Below are 16024 nucleotides of genomic sequence, written 5' to 3' on the forward strand. Positions count from 1 at the left end.
GCTGGCTCAGCTTCAGGGAATTGTCATGATCAACAATGCCCAGAGCATTCTGGCTGCTTAATGTCAAGCAAATAACTCACGTTTCCTGAATGCTAAAGGTCGTGAATTGTGCAACATTTGTTTAAAAAATATACACATTTGGTGAAGGCTATGGCCAGGAAAATGTGTCAGCTCCTTTCAACCGTTCTTTTGTGGCAAAGCACACCTTCCTGGCTTCGGAAAAACATAATACTGTGTCAAAATGTTGCCTAATTTTTGAAGTAGCAATCCACTGGAATTTGAAGCTGTATTTGTTAGAGTGTTTATATGAGCAGCGTAAAGTGGTGATTGACTATTATGCAGCAGCCAAACTTGCCGCTGACGAAAGATGCATGTCTACGGAAGACCTTTGAAGAGGTGACAAAATTTGTCAGTTGGGACTAGTGTGGAATCAATGAAGTTATCCCCCTCATTTATAAAACACTAACCAGAATGCAAGAGGGGATGGAGTAAGTATTGCCACCCTGCGTTAGTTGCGGAACCTCAAGGTCCATGTTACATGATGAAGGATTTGGAGGACAAAGAAGAGCAGCAGAAAGTGGATGTGGAGGGGAACATACAGTTGGCACAGGTAGTGGATGAGGCTGACAGAGTGAAAATGACAACAACAACGCTGGCTATGACAACCACCCATCACACTGGGGAATGAAAATGTATCAATGGGGTCTTGACAGTGCTGGTGAGCATGGCAAGCTGTATGTTGGAATGCTTGTGAGATCACAGGCGTATTGTTACCATCAAGCAAAGGGACTACTATTGGGAAGCTATGCTTTTAGAACCTTGCTATGCAAGCAGCAGAGCCGGTGGCTTTGTCACACTCAAGTCGAGTAGGTTGTCCACTGCAAGTAAAGAAAGACTTAAAATTTGTCAAAATGAATCAGCATGAAACAGTGAAGATTTGCTTTCTTCCATGGCTAATGCCAATGATTAAATCAGCTATAGTATCTGCCTGCCTGTTGACTGTCTTTTACACAGTTCTTCTGCCGCTGGTGCTGATGGTTCACGTTCAGCCAAGCATCTGCCCTTTGGCTATCATATCATCGTAGTACTGTTGTTTCTGGGGCTGCCATTGCTGGCTCTACAATGCAAGCCATTTCCTTGCCTGCCCCATTATAATTTTTTACCGTACGTTTTCTACTGTTGTCACTGCACAGCCATGTCAGACATACATCTTCTGGCTGCCCACTGTGTCTTATAGTGCTGCCTGACAGGTTCTGGCCTGCTCTGTCATTTTTTTTTTTACCATGCAGCCTCTGCCACTGCATAGCTATGCCAGCCACACATCTCCTGGCTGTCAGTTTCCTGTCCCAGTAGCAGCAGTAGAGTCTAGTACTATATAACACAGTAGTGTTATATATTGTTTCACTCCTAGTTGAGAAGCCATTACTTCCTCAGTTTTAAAACATCACGCCTGTTTTCATTCATAAATGAAGAAATGATTTTTGGATGGCTTATGAAAAATGCTATTGCTTCTTTGTGTTGAAAGAAAAAAAGCTCTTGATTCTCCCCAAACAGGGATTGCTTTTGCACCACCTCATGATAAAAGGCATTTCCCATGTCAAATATGTTAAGGTCAATTAGACATTAATAAAGCTGTGTTTGCATTAAAGAGCTCAAAAGAGCTTCAATACAGTCTCATAAGACCTTAGAGCAGTGGTCCTCACCCTTTCTGACTTTGAGGCCACATTCTGCTCTGAAAGAGCTTTGCAAGCCACATCCATCTCCTGCCCCTCTCACAGTTGTAACACTTAGGCTGTGTGCCCACAATGCGTTTTTTAAGCGTTTCCGCAGCGGAAAAAACGCTGCAGAAATGCTTAAAAAACGCATGGTAGAAGGCCTGCCATGTCCCCCAATGATAATCCGCATGTGCTGTGCAAATGCTGCGGAAATTTCCGCTGCGGACTATCATTGCGGAAAAAAACGCAGCACTACCAATTATTTTGCGGAAGTGCTGCGTTTTCGCCGCCATTGACTTGCATTAGAACGTGCCAATTCCGCAAGACTGCATCTGTACTTGCGTAATTGGCGCGTTCTAATGTGCTGATGGTACCCGGGTGTAGAGGAGAGGAGAGTCTCATCCACACCCAGGTACCATTAAACAAGCTGTAAAAAAAAAGAATAAAATAAAAAATAAATATATACTTACCTTCTGGCGGCCCGCGCTGCGCTCCTCCTTGCTTCCCGGCACTTCGCGATGGAATGAAGGACCTGCGCTGACGTCAGAGTCATGTGTCGGGTCACGCGACGCTGACGTCGGCAGGTCCTTCACTCTACCACTGCCGGCAGCCGGGACCGAGCGAAGCAAGATAGCACAGGCCATCGGAGGGTAAGTATATATTTATTTTTTTATTTTTTTACATTCTCTCGGTCACACTATATAAATCCATGCCTTTTGCATGGATTTATATAGTGTGACCAAGTTGTCAAGCACTTTCCAAGTGATGCTAAAATCGCTTGGAAAGCGCTTGATAACCCGCATGCGGAAATGCAAGTGAAGAACGCTTCACTTCCGCATGTCCCTTGCAGGAAAACGCATGTTAAATCCGCATGCGTTTTTTTCTGCCAGGGAGATGCAGAAACGCTCAGGAAAAAATCCTGAGCATTTCTGCAATGTGGGCACATAGCCTTAGAGCTCCCATTACAAGTATAATGACAGCCAGAGCCTTTCCACAAAAATCACACTGAGGCAATATACCAAGATCCAAGGCTTCCCACAATACCCCTATTCAATTTTCTTGCATCAAGCACTCCCACTACACTGTTGCATCCAGTTTCAAGTACCTCCTCTGACAGGTAGCATCATCCTGTCTCCAGCTTACCATACTTAAATTATCTCTAAACCCCCAAGGCCAGTATGTGCACATTCAGATCTGTTCTTCTATGTGGAGCTACTCACATAATTCACCATCTGGAGACCTGCTCTTCATAGCTTAATCAAATTTATTTAGTCTTGAGGAGAGCTGTAAGAGGTGACATGCAGGGCTGTACATAGAAATCATGGGGCCCTATAGCAGATGTCCTAAATTTCTCCCTCCTCTCCCCCAAAAAAGCAATATTTGGTAGGGTGACAGAAGATCATATCTGCAACTTTACAGACCTTAAAATTTTGTTCCTATTGAAGCCCCTTACTGTTCCCATGCACTAAAATACACCTGTCATGGCCGCCATAAATTATGATGGCAACAAAAGTGCTCCCCCAAACACAGTACAATACCCCATCAGTAAATTCCTCCACAGTACCCTCCACATGCACAGTATGATGACCTTACAGTACCCCCCACACACTGCAAAGTATGATACCCTCACAGTGACCCCAACACAGTATGATGCCCCTACAGTGGCCCCAACACAGTAGAATGGCCTTGGCACAGTCCTCTCACACAGTATGAGGCCCTAAACATAACCTTCTACATAATAGGATGACCTCCACACAACCAACCATACAGTATAATAGCCCTCCATACAGTATAATGCCCCCCACATTCCTCCACACTGTATAATGGCCCACATACAGCTCTCCAAAAAGTATAATGGGCCCGCATAGCTCTCCAAACAGTATAATGGCCCTCACATAGTCCTTCAAAAAATCTAATAGCCCCAAACAGCCCACCAAACAGTATAATTGATACTCACTTAGCTCTCCAAACTGTATAATTGTCCCCACATAGCGCTCCAAACTGTATAATGACCCCCTATAGCCCTTCAAGCAGTATAATAGCCCTATATAGCCCTACAAATAGTACAGTGGCCCCCAACATAACCATCCAAACAGTATAATGATGACCCCCCACATAACACTCCATACAGTTTAATGGCCCCAACACACATAACCCTCCATACTATATAATAGCCCCAAACATAGCCCTCCAAACAGTATAATGGCCCCCACATAGCCCTCCAAACAGTATAATGGCCCCCACAATGTACTCATTGATTAAAAAAATACCCGTTCCCCACTGCTCCAATCTCTACAGCATGTGGTCTGAAGCTCTGCACAACAGGCGCAATGAGACGTTAGACGCACAGGGAGAATGATGGAGGAGGAAGATGATGACTCCCTCTTCCATCATTGCTTTCAACTGTATCTGCCCCCGGACTCATGAGCCCCATAGTGGCGCATGGTCTGCCGCTATTAGCAGAACACCACTCCAGACATTATTAACTTGTACTAGTGCATAAATGCTCATACAAAAAGTATGGTTAAAAGCTGTTTAATGTAAAAACTCTCTCAAAAGACAAGGGTGGCTGTCTGGAGAAAGAAATGTTAAACTGCAGATGAGATATGGCTTCTTTACCATTAGAAGTATAAATCTGTGAAATATTGTACCTCAAGAGCTGGTCACAGTAGGAAACGTTGATGGTTAGATAGGCATAGATGTTTTTCTAGAAGAAAATAACAAATGCAAACATAAATGTGTAGAGTTGTTTTCTGAAAGTTTGGATCAGTAGACCGAGAATTGGGATCAGAAGGGAAAGATTAGCTCTGCTAGGGCAGATTAGATCATTCATTATACTTGCAGATATACCCCTTCCCTATATAATTTCCCAACCCTCGGTTGAACTTGATGGACATGTGTCTTTTTTCAACCATATTAACTATGTAACTTAAATATTTGAAGTTGTAACAGAAGCATTTACAATGAAAGAAAAAGCATTTTTACTTTGCTCACAAGTACAACATGAAAAATAGATATCTGAATCAGAAAATCACAATATATTGGAATACTTAGCCAATTGTATTCAAGAAAAAGGTAATGGCAAAATTGCATATTTGTGTCTTCAGGGAAAAAGTTGAAGAGAATTAATCGAACGGCTGTCAAAGAATGAAAATAACAATTAACCTCCTCTCCAAAAAACAGTAAAGGAATGCTCTAAAATAGTTCCCCATGACAACAAAAAAAACATCTCACTGCCTCTCTCAGATGTTTCTTTTGCATTCATCCTATTATACCCCGAAAATATTGAACAAATTTACCCCCAATCTTCAAAATGCAGATCTAGTACATGTGATATGGCTCTGTCCTAAGCTTCCACATCTATTGGGGAAAAAATAGTAAAAGAAATGAATAGTAATTTTAAGTACTTTATTCCATTTGATCCAATAAAGATAATCATACAGTGGTATGGTGGTATGTAAAAAATGTACTGAGAAGACAAAAGGCTATAGAAGTTGCACTCAGGTTTGAAGCTTAGGTTAGGACAAGCCTGTACAACATATAGCCCATGAGTCGCATGCTGCCTGCCAAAGGGTTTCTGGAGGCTCGCAGAGAACGGGTAGAATCCAGATTCCTTCTTTTTGTACTCAATTGTATTCTTTCACACGGGAATACACTTGAACACTTCAGCACGGGAACAGGAGCAGTGCAGCTCCCAGCCCCAACGTACACCAGCATGATGAGGTCATCAGGATTCTGACCTCATCACACTGCTGCTGTCACCGCAAAGGTGGTGAGGATGCAATGGATACAGCAGGGGACAGTAAGCGCTCCATGATGAAGCCGAAGATTCAATGTATGGATTATTACTGTATAGGAGACGTTACTGTTTGGACACTTTATGGGGAAGTGAGTTGAAAATTGTGAGAGCAGGAGCAGTGTGGGAAGATATTGTGAAGAGGGGAAGTGGTGGGGGGGATATTATAGAGAGGAGCAATGTGGGGGGGTAATATGGAGAGGAGTAGTGTGGGAGGATATTATAGAGCATGGCAGTTGTTGAAGAACATTTTGGAGAGGGGCAGTTTGGGGGGACATTATAGAGGGTTAGTGTGGAAGGATATTATGAAGGGGGAAGTGTGGGGAGATATAATGGAAAAGGATAGTGTGGGGGACATTATGGAGAGGGGTAGTGTGGGAGGATATTATGAAAAGGGGTAGTGTGAGGGATATTATGGAGAGAGGCAGTATGGGAGGATATTATGAAGAAGGGCAGGGTGGAGAGATATTATGGCGAGGGGTAGTGTGATAGGATATTAAGAGGAACAGTGTTGTGGATATATAATGGAGTGGGGCAGTGTGTGGGTGGGTGGGCAATTATAAATTCAGGGACAAAGCATAGGGCAGATATTTTTATTCACGGGGCATTATGACGACACTTATGTTTCAAGGCACCGTGTTGGTATGTGCTGTAGAAGACACATCATAGCATCTGTACTACAAGGAAACAAAAGGGATGGGAATGACTTCAATTAGATGTCACCTAAAAAGTACTTGGGTGTAAATGTTTATCGTGATACTGACTGCATATAATCAGTGTTTCCTGTTTGGTCCGCAGTCTAAAGATGGCTGGTAACAAAAACTCCCAGTATTTTCTTACCACTCTTGAGGACATACTGGGAGTTGAAAGTTCATACTTTACAAGTTTATAAGAGACTGACTTGACATTGTAACTGATTGCTGTACTAAGCTTGGTGCTGCAATCATGGTTCAGTACTGGTGCTGTATTCATGTACTGATTCTGTTTGTGCATTAATGTACTGATGGTGGTTCTGGTGCTGCATTCATATACTGATGATGGTTATGGTACTGTATTCATGTACTGATTTTGGTTGTGGTTCCGCATCCATGTACTTATGATGGTTCTGATCTTGTACATATGAAGCAATCCATAAGTGGTGAGATGGCGTGCTATACGGCTGTGTTAAAACTCAAAACTCCTCAAAATTGGAAATTTTGATATTATGGAGGAGGATTTGGTGAGTTTCTGCACAGTTTTCTGCCCTAAAAACTTAGTGAGAGTTAAGGTGTCTTCACACTCAGTTTTTGGAGCAGAAGCTAAGCAGAAACTCTCCAAATCCTTCTCATAATTTCAGAACTTCTCAAAACTTGGTTCTGGTGATGTATTCATGTATTGGTGGTGGTTCTGGTGATGTATTAATTTAGGTACCCCTTTAAATTTCTTAGTGGCCCTTCGGATTAATTCCATATGACAATGTGGCCTTTGGACCAAAAATTTTGTGCACACCTGGATTAGGACAATGATTAAATTGATAAACTCTGAAAAAATACACCACAAAAATAGAGAAAAAAAATAAAGATTCAGAAGAGTGTGATCTCAGTGGGAAAACAAAACTAGAAAACATTATATATATATATATATTGCAAACGGTATCTGTTTTACATTGGTAAATAATATAATTAGAGAGGACTCATCGCCTGAAAACTTGCATGAAGTAAAAGTAGACTGGCAAATACAACTTTTCTCAAATATTTTTAATATATATTCAATTAGAAATGCTAAAAAAAAACTTGTCTAATTTAGTGAAAAAGGCTTTAGTCCTTTAAGAAAGGGAGACTGAAGAAAGGTCAAGTGACACTTTTCACTGTATCACTATTTTGTCAGCTGTGTAAGACTACCTACTTCTCAGCTGCTAGATACCATTGTGTGGGTAATATTGAGTCTGCAGCATGGAAACACAGAGAAGATCTGTGTTGGTTTCTTCGCGCTGGATTTAGTTATAAATGTAAAATGAAATTCCTGTGTATTATTCAGCAGCCACAGGAACAGAGGAGCAGGCTAGAAAAGGCAGCAGTGCTAAACTGTGTCACAACCTTTTCCACAGTGTATTGTGGCTGTTGATGTCTACGTACAGTATATAGTGGTAGACTTAGATGAACACGCAACTTTATACTTTTCTAGAACCCTTCACATGCAGCAATGTCCTCCTCAGGTAGATTAAGCTTTTATAAGCAACTATATTCTCCTCTTGCAGATTAACCCTTTGTATGCAGCTGTATTCTTTCCTATTAGCTGGCCTGCATTGGTAAATTAATTCACCATGTTTGTGATTCCGTTTTTGTGAATTCAAGATAAAGATTGGTAAACTGATTTTCACATTATATTCTACAGAACAGCAACATTGTGAAATGGCAAAACAGCCCAATTCCTGACAGATCTGAGCAAAAGAGTCCATTGTCCATTCAGATTTTTTTTTCAGCTCCCCCTCTATCACGATCAATATCTTCCAGAGAAAGGAATCTCACCAGATCTTTATCTCACTGTGGCAAAGTGAAAGTAAGATAGGCATTCCTGTAATTCTGAGGGAAATAATCTGATTTGCTAATGACATATATGAGAAAAGTCTTATCATTTCATCTACTATCACTTTTTCTGTGTTTGATATGCCCCTAAAAAATCAATGTTGCATGATAGATTTTACCAGAAAAATAGATGAATTTAAAAGAAAAAATAAGAGACTAACTCGGATTTTTCAACTTTTCGTATTAAAGAGAATTTATCACATGGAACGAACATGCAGTCTGATCTACAGGCAGGCATGCTATATTGCAAAAGCTAAACTGATTAAATGTATAGTTTTGAGGGAAAATATTCAGTATAACTTGTATTTTATTAATTGAATCCCTGCTTATTCTGGACTTAATAGTCAAGTGGGCAGTCCTAAACAGAGATTAACAGTGTTCATTATATAAGTGTGAATGCCGCGATAGCTGTCTGTCATTGACTGGAACTGCCCAATTGTCACTAAAACCCCAGACTGAGCAGGGATTTCAATGAATAAGATGCAAATGCTACTGAATATTTTCTTAGAAAACTATTCATCAGTTTGTTCAGCTCTTCCTGCTCTATAAATGCTCTAAATACAATTCCATCGCATCTCCACCATAACACATTCCTTTACTGTAAGTAAAAACAACATTAGTGTTTGGACTGTGATTGAACCTAAAAATTACATACTAAGTATGGTTTTACATCATACACTACAATAAGAAACCCTAAAGACACATTTTATAGTCAAGTATATAGCTAATTTTCTCTAACATCATAATAAGAAAATTTTACATAATGCATAATGTTTTAAGTCAAGTCACAGTACATAACTGCAGACATAGCATACAATGTTCATTCTATGAATGCCAGAAGTATTGGCATCTATTCTGGCAGAAATGCACACCGTTACGGCATTGCAATATCTTCTACTTTGGCATTTGGTAGGGTAGCACCATGGATTGCCTACAAGAAATCATGGGTTCTTTGAAAGGTTCTGCTTAGTGATCTGTTGAGGTCTCATATTGAAAAATGTTGCAATGAATAAATAAATCTGGTTATTGGTAGGTCCCAATTTTAAAAATGCAATGGTGTTAAAATGGTAATGTTAGACATTTAGGTGCATACCTTCATAGGTACTGTACTTTTGAAGAGCATTGCTACCATTGCCAAATAGGTGAATTCTTGAGGTTCTAAAGATGCATTAGCAAAAATATTTACTTACACGTTTTGCTTTCTTTTGTTCTTCGGGAGCGCTGGGCTGTGTGACTTTTCAGTTACTTATTTCCCTAGCCTTATGTTGAGGAAAGAAGAACGCATATCAAATAGCACCAAAGTCCAAAGCTGTGTCAGCGAGCGGGAAGAACCCTTAGTGATTCCCACTTCCCTGTATTGGGTCACTTTGTTTAATAAAGTAATGTATTGTCACTTAGCCATCATTCCAACTACAGGGGCCAGATTCTCTATAAATGACGTGTTCTGTAAATGAATGTCATATATTGACAGTTTTAATTATTTATTTTATTATCTATAAATACTGATGATTACAATGGTTTATCAACAACTCTCACAGCAGCAATTTGTTCTGACTGTTGTACACAACCAATATCTTAGATAACAGCCCCTTCTGCATGTAATCTGCTCTTTCTTGTCAATTGTAAAAACACACCCCAGTTGATCCTTGATCTTATTTTCAAATTGTTATCCATAAATGTCCAGATAAAGCTTGCTTAATAATTAGCTTTTTTCACAGATGTGCTATAACCATTAACAATCCATTATCACGTAAATAGATAACATCTACTGTAGAATTGACATCAGTTTGCTTCAGTGGTTAATAAAATATATTCAACTATAAAATATCTCATATTAAAAAGATATTCACATCTCCTACATTTGTTGTATATCCTCTGGATAGGTCATAAATGTGCCATGCGAATCCAGGAGGTGGGACTCGGGAGCCATATTTATCATACATAAATGGGCATAACTTGTGGATATACCATACGTGTATGGTAAATCCTGTATCTGTATAATGGTAGGTAGAGGTTGTTCACAGGTTCTCTGCAGCCCATATAAGTAACTGGGTTAATTTGCTTTCTCTTTTATCCTCCATCGAACCAGACCACCATGTCTTCTCTCAACCATTACCCATGTTTGCAGAGTTTACATAAACTTTACTCAAACTTCCTATCCTACCACCTCTTTAAAAGCACCATAATCATCAGTTACTTTCTATACCTGACGGTTACACATTACCTGCTTTGTATTAAACAAAATATACCAACTAATAACTTATGTGGTTTTCAGGATGGAGCCAAGTCCTGTAATGTTGGGGGTTAAAAATAGGATGTTTGTACTTGTGGGGTGTACTTAAGTAAATGCTGAACAGCATGCCTAATAGAGATGAGCGGTGTTCGACTAGAACTGTTCGCCAATCTCAAATTCGAGCTGTTTTGGGCGGTGTTCGAGTTGTTCGATGAACGCGAACTATTTGCAAAAAATTCGGATGTTCGAGGTTATGTTCGATAACTGTTCGTGCACCAAAAGCGTAACTGGATTTTTTCACATCATGCAGGGATTGTCTGCCACTCACTGTAATGCCACAGCCATGGTGGTTGTGGCATTACAGTGGTTGCCCAAATCGATGGGAACAGTGCTCACAGTGAAACATGAAAAGCCGGCAATTCAGAAGCGGCATACACCGGTACCCGACAATTTAGAACAGAAAGAATAGAGCATCACACATAGATTAGATAGATAGATAGAAGCATGTCAGTCACATATTTAAGAAGTACAGTGATAGTGTTGATTACTGTACTTGTCATTTAGTGTTAAAATAAAGGATTTATTTAAAAAAAAATTGGCGTGGGGTTCCCTGTAATTTTAGTCTCTAGCGGAGGTTAAGCAGACAGCTGGGGCAGATGTTTGAAGCCTGGGAAGGGGCTAATACCCACGGAGCTTCCCAGGCTACTAATATCAGCCCCCAGCTGAATACCTAGCCTTTACTAGCTATTAAAATGCAGGAACCAATAAAAAATGACGTGGGGTTCCCCCTATTTTAATAGCTAGCAAAGGCTAGGCAGACAGCTGGGGGCTGATATTAATAGCCCAGGAAGGGTGCCATGAATATTGGCCCCCTCCCAGGCTAGAAACACCAGCCGTCAGCCGCCCCAGAAATGGCGCATCCATAGGATGCGCCAATTCTGGCACTTAGCCTCGCTCTTCCCACTGCCCTGTAGCGGTGGCAGTGGGGTAATAGGGCTGGGGTTGATGTCAGCTTATAATGCCAGCTGACATCAAGCCCAGGTTAGTAATGGAGAGGCGTCTATAAGACACCCCCATTACTAACCCCATAGTCTAATGGAGAGGCGTCTATAAGACACACCCATTACTAACCCCATAGTCTAAGTTAAAAGAAACACAAACACCCAGAATAAAGTCCTTTAATTGAAATAAACACACAGTTCTTTAATGTTCTAAATTAAACCATACTTACCGTTACGCCCATTCCAGCTGAAGCCAATGTCTTCTGGAATAAAAGTAAAATAATAAACCAACCTCATCCTTACCTTTCCATGGTTCCCAGGACGGCTTCAGCTCTGCTACATTGACATGACAGGCTGGATCGCAGCAGAAAGCTGCCATCCAGCTTGCCATGCCGCAGACACTGAGAAGCGCAGGCATGCTTGCGCTCCTCAGTGTCTCGCTGTGACGGCATCCAGATGAGCCGAGTTCATATCCAATGAACTCAGCTCACTTCATGCACGTCACTGACAGCGTGGGAGAATTCTCCTGCGCATGCGGTGAGCGTGAGAGAATTCTTCTGCGCATGCGGTGAGCGCAGGAGAATTCTACCACGCTGTCAGTGACGTGCATGAGGTGAGCTGAGTTCATTGGACATGTCCAATGAACTCAGCTCACCTTATGCACGTCACTGACAGTGTGGGAGAATTCTCCTGCGCTCAGCGCTTAAGCAGGAGAATTCTCCCACGCTGGGATGGCATTGAGATGACAGGCTGGATCGCAGCTGAGCGCTGTCATCCAGCATGCCATCCTTCATAGACACTGCAGAGCGCAGGCATGCTTGCGCTCTGCAGTGTCTCTGAAGGATGACAAGCTGGATGGCAGTGCTCAGCTGCGATCCGGCCTGTCATCAGAATGCCATCCCAGCGTGGGAGAATTCTCCTGCTCAAGCACTGAGCGGAGGAGAATTCTCCCACGCGGTCAATGACGTGCATGAGGTGAGCTGAGTTCATTGGACATGAACTCGGCTCATCTGGATGCCGTCACAGCGAGACACTGAGGAGCGCAAGCATGCCTGCGCTTCTCAGTGTCTGCGGCATGGCAAGCTGGATGGCAGCTTTCTGCTGCGATCCAGCCTGTCATGTCAATGTAGCAGAGCTGAAGCTGTCCTGGGAACCATGGAAAGGTAAGGATGAGGTTGATTTATTTTACTTTTATTGCAGAAGACATTGGCTTCAGCTGGAATGGGCGTGATGGTAAGTATGGTTTAATTTAGAACATTAAAGGAATATGTGTTTATTTCAATTAAAGGACTTTATTCTGGTTGTTATGTTTTTTTTAAATACTTTACTAGAAATTCATTGCGGTCATGTCTAATATTGGTGTGACCCCATGAATTTCGGGCTTAGGGCCAGCTGATGATACCAAGCTGGCCCTAACCCCTTTATTACCCAGTGAGCCACCGCACCAGGGCCCTGGATGAGTTGGGTACAGCGCCAGAAGATAGCGCTTCTATGAACGCGCCATTTTCTGGGGTGGCTGCAGACTGCAATTTGCAGCGGGGGGGGGCAGAAAGCTTGGGCCTCCCTGCGCTGCGGATTCTAGCCCCCAGCTGCCTAGTTGTACCTGGCTGGACACAAAAATAGGGCGAAGCCCCACGTATTTTTTTTTTTAATTATTTCATGAAATTCATGAAATAATAAAAAAAAGGGCTTCCCTATATTGTTGTGTCCGGCCAGGTACAAACAGGCAGCTGGTGGTTGGGGGCAGCCCGTTCCTGGATGCTGTACCTGGCTGGCATACAAAAATATGGCGAAGCCCACGTCAAAATTTTTGGGAAAAATTAATTAAAAAATAAGAAAAAAAAAAAATAATTTAGGGACTGCATCTTTATTAACCCCTCAAGTAGAGGGGTTAATAAAGATGCAGTCCCTAAATGTGTTTTTTTAAAGAAAAAATTTAATGAATTTTTCACCAAAAATTTGACGTGGCCTTCGCCATATTTTTGTGTCCAGTCAGGTACAGCAGGCAGGAACGGGCTGCCCCCAACCCCCAGATGCCTATTTGTACCTGGCTGGAAACAAAAATACAGGGAAGCCCTTTTTTTAATTATTTCATGAATTTCATGAAATAATTAAAAAAAATTGACGTGGGGCTTCGCCCTATTTTTGTGTCCAGCCAGGTACAACTAAGCAGCTGGGGGCTGGAATCCTAAGCGCAGGGAGGCCCAAAGTTTCTGCCCCCCCCCGCTGCAAATTGCAGTCTGCAGCCACCCCAGAAAATGGTGCGTTCATTGAAGCGCCATCTTCTGGCGCTGTACCCAACTCATCCAGGGCCCTGGTGAGGTGGCTCACTGGGTAATAAAGGGGTTAGGGCCACCTTGGTATTATCAGCTGACCCTAAGCCCGAAATTCATGGGGTCACGCCAATATTAGACATGACCGCCATGAATTTCTAGTAAAGCATTTAAAAAAAACACAACACCCAGAATAAAGTCCTTTAATTGAAATAAACACACATTCCTTTAATGTTCTAAATTAAACCATACTTACCGTCACGCCCATTCCAGCTGAAGCCAATGTCTTCTGCAATAAAGTAAAATAATAAACCAACCTCATACTTACCTTTCCATGGTTCCCAGGACAGCTTCAGCTCTGCTACATTGACATGACAGGCAGGAGCGCAGCAGAAAGCTGCCATTAAGCTTGCCATGCCGCAGACACTGAGAAGCTCCTCAGTGTCTGGCTGTGACGGCATCCAGATGAGCCGAGTTCATGTCCAATGAACTCAGCTCACTTCATGCACGTCAATGACAGCGTGGGAGATTTCTCCTGCGCTCAGCGCTTGAGCAGGAGAGTTCTCCCACGCTGGGATGGCATTGAGATGACAGGCTGGATCGCAGCTGAGCGCTGCCATCCAGCTTGTCATCCTTCAGAGACACTGCAGAGCGCAAGCATGCCTGCGCTCTGCAGTGTCTATTAAAGATGGCATGCTGGATGACAGCGTTCAGCTGTAATCCAGCCTGTCATCTCAATGCCATCCCAGCGTGGGAGAATTCTCCTGCTCAAGCGCTGAGCGCAGGAGAATTCTCCCACGCTGTCAGTGACGTGCATGAGGTGAGCTGAGTTCATTGGACATGAACTCGGCTCATCTGGATGCCGTCACAGCCAGACACTGAGGAGCTTCTAGTAGAGTGTGCTTTCAGCTTTTCTGGTGGTGAGATATCCTGGATCTGATATGACTCCACAATTGCCTTCTTGATCCAAGTAGCGATGGTAACTTTTGAGACTTTCTTTCCTCTGTTTTGACCAGATGGCTGAATGAAGAGGTTCTGATCATTCCTCCAGGCCTCTGTCTTTTGGAGGTAGTGAAGAACGACCCATCTTACGTCCAAAGAATGGAATTCTTCTTCTCTTTTATTTTTTGGGTTCTGACAGAAGGAGGGCAGAATTATCTCCTGTGATCTATGAAAGTCTGAGACCACTTTTGGCAAGAAAGATGGGTCCAGTTGTAGAATAATCCTATCATTCAGGATTCACAAATACGGGTCATTCACTGAGAAGGCCTGGATTTCTCCCACTCTCCTGGCAGTGGTAATTGCTACTAGAAAAGTTGTTTTCCAGGCTAACTTATCCAGCTCTATTGAGGCCAAAGGTTCAAAAGGTGGTAGTGTCAAACCTTTAAGAACGATATTAAGATCCCAGGAGGGAACGTGGTTGATTATTCTGGGACGCAGACGAGTAGCTGCTGTCATGAACCTTTTTACCCATCGATGTTCGGCTAGGCTTTGGTCGAAATAGGCACTCAGCACTGCGATCTGTACCTTGAGGGTGCTGGGCCTAAGGCCTTTTTCCAGCCCCTCCGGTAGAAAATCCAAGATCTGGGTCATGTCAGGATGCCGAAGATCTGGCATATTTGGTTTATACCATATTAGGAAGGTCTTCCATATCTTGCTGTATATGGAGTTTGTTATTTGTTTCCTACTTCTTTGTAGGGTATGAATTACTCGGTCTGAGAGTCCTTTGGCTTTTAGGATTGTGAACCCAGAAGCCAGGCCGCTAAGTGAAGGTTCTCTGAATCTGGATGGAGTATTGGACCCTGATGGAGAAGGTTTTTGATTGCTGGTAGAATGAGGGGGCCTTCTATGCTTAGACTGTTTAGTGCACAGAACCAGCTCCTTTTGGGCCAAAGTGGGGCTATCAAGATTACCTTGACCTCCTCGGTCCTTACTTTCTGTAAGGTCCTGGGTAGCAATGGAATTGGGGGAAAAGAATAAGCTAGATTGAAACGCCACGGGTGAGCGAATGCATCTATCCCCAGGCATACGTCGTCCGGATCTAGGGAGAAGTATTTTTCTACCTTGGTGTTTTGGCGTCTTGCAAAGAGGTCCACCTCTGGATGACCCCATTGTCTGGTCAGCATGTGGAAAATGTCTGAGTCCAGTTCCCATTCCCCGGGATGAATATTCCTTCTGCTCAGAAAATCGGCCTGGATGTTGTCTGAGCCTTTTATGTGCAGACCTGATAAGGAACGAAGACGTCTTTCCGCCCAGAAGAATATTCTTGCTGAGATACTTTTTAGATTCTCGTACTTTGTACTCCCTTGATGGGACAGGTGAGCTACGGTAGTCATGTTGTCTAAATAGACTTTTACGTGTTTGCCCGCAATGATTGGAGCTGATGTTTTGAGTGCCTCCTCCACTGCCTTTAATTCGCGGAAGTTGGAGGATCTCCTGCTG

At 42.6% G+C, this 16024-nt stretch overlaps 1 protein-coding gene across 3 annotated transcripts in view; it reads right to left on the bottom strand.

The window, feature by feature from the left end:
- SLC28A1 (solute carrier family 28 member 1) overlaps window positions 1-9466 on the bottom strand; it is a 101186-nt gene extending 91720 nt beyond the window's left edge. The window contains exons 1-3 of one of the 3 annotated variants that reach the window (XM_073652680.1): window positions 9266-9466; window positions 5015-5075; window positions 4367-4422 (exon numbers count right to left, since the gene is read on the bottom strand). The gene's annotated coding sequence lies outside the window, so the exon portion shown is untranslated. The remainder of the gene's footprint in view (window positions 1-4366; window positions 4423-5014; window positions 5076-9265) is intronic. The other 2 variants (XM_073652679.1, XM_073652678.1) reach the window with 2 other exon arrangements.
- Between the last annotated feature and the right edge of the window lie 6558 nt (window positions 9467-16024).

Source organism: Phyllobates terribilis, unplaced genomic scaffold, assembly GCF_046119375.1.
Source record: "Phyllobates terribilis strain yellow unplaced genomic scaffold, ASM4611937v1 Scaffold_11__3_contigs__length_659146591, whole genome shotgun sequence".
In the NCBI taxonomy this organism is placed as follows: Eukaryota; Metazoa; Chordata; class Amphibia; order Anura; family Dendrobatidae; genus Phyllobates; species Phyllobates terribilis.